Source organism: Scyliorhinus canicula, chromosome 1 (genome assembly GCF_902713615.1).
Source record: "Scyliorhinus canicula chromosome 1, sScyCan1.1, whole genome shotgun sequence".
Taxonomy (NCBI): Eukaryota; Metazoa; Chordata; class Chondrichthyes; order Carcharhiniformes; family Scyliorhinidae; genus Scyliorhinus; species Scyliorhinus canicula.
In genome coordinates, this window is record NC_052146.1 from 31,486,990 (window position 1) to 31,488,304 (window position 1,315).

Here is a 1,315-nt window from a genome sequence, read left to right on the forward strand (position 1 = left end):
CAAAGTCCTCTGACAGACTGAGTTTCTGATGAACTGTGTTACAAATTGTTCAATATAGAGCAGCACGGTGGTGCAGAGGTTAGCATTCTTCCTCACGGCGCTGAGGTCCCAGGTTCGATCCCGGCTCTGGGTCATTGTCCGTGTGGAGTTTGCACATTCTCCCCGTATTTGCTTGGGTTTCGCGCCCCACAACACAAAAGATGTGCAAGGTAGGTGGATTGGCCACACTAAATTGCCCCTTAATTAGAAAAAATGAACTGGCGGACATTGGAAGGATCATATGACCCCTTCAGTCAATGGGGAACGAGGGCAGGGATCCCGGTGCAGAGCGCAGGCTTTTGCAGCCAGTTGTGATCCAAGTGCGGAGGATGAAGACATTGATTACTGTGTTCTGTATATAGTTCGCTTGTTAAGAAATCCTTTATTATTCTTTCGCCAACTGGTGGTCCTAATTGTTGCATTTACTAAAAATGCCCATTCTGCAACTATTAATGTCCTCCTATACTTTGTTGCCGTCCTCCTCTGTTTTAACTATGGTACACCAATTGGTGTCATCCAGAAGTTTTCTGATTGTTTTCTGATTCCCAAGTACAAATTGAAATGAAAAATGAAAATGAAAATCGCTTATTGTCACGAGTAAGCTTCAAATGAAGTTACTGTGAAAAGCCCCTAGTCGCCACATTCCAGGAGGCTGGTACGGGAATTGAACTGTGCTGCTGGCCTGCCTTGGTCTGCTTTAAAAGCCAGCGATTTAGCCCAGTGTGCTAAACCAGCAAATTGTTGATATAAATGGTTGTGGAACACCATTTCCCACCTTTTACCAGAGTTAACAAGTGCATATATTTCAAAGTTCTGTACTATATTCATCTTGCTGCTTAACAATTCTTCCAATATCGCTTCTCAGCCTTTTGGCTAAGATCAAGTGTAGTAGCCTTTTGGCTCAGATCTGGTATGTCTCTCTTGTGGGGACCATGAATTGGATTCAATTTGAATTGGTTTTTGGGGCAGGCAAGAAGCTGGATTAGGGGTTTGCCCCTGACCCGCACTCTGAGCCCTGGCTTTGTAACTCAGAAAAAGTAACAAAAAAAACAATCCTTCCAATAACATTTAAGTTGAGCATATGTCCTTCGCAAACAATGAATTGCTTTTCTTGTGCAGAGTACTGTTAAAGGTCTGATCCCAGACAAAGCAGTGAGGTGAATGAACCTCGTAGCTTCAAGAAAGGAGATTTTAATGTTGCAGCCCTCCCTCTCTGGAGCAACATTTCTGGGGCAAGTGGAAGCTGCAACCTTCTGCTCAAGAGGCAAATCTATGA

At 43.9% G+C, this 1,315-nt stretch overlaps 1 non-coding gene across 1 annotated transcript; it reads left to right on the forward strand.

Annotated features, from left to right (window-relative positions):
• Positions 1 to 892: 892 nt before the first annotated feature.
• On the forward strand, positions 893 to 1,079 carry LOC119978924. The gene has a single exon (XR_005463600.1). It is a non-coding gene; the product is annotated as a U2 spliceosomal RNA (small nuclear RNA).
• The last annotated feature ends 236 nt before the right edge of the window (positions 1,080 to 1,315 follow it).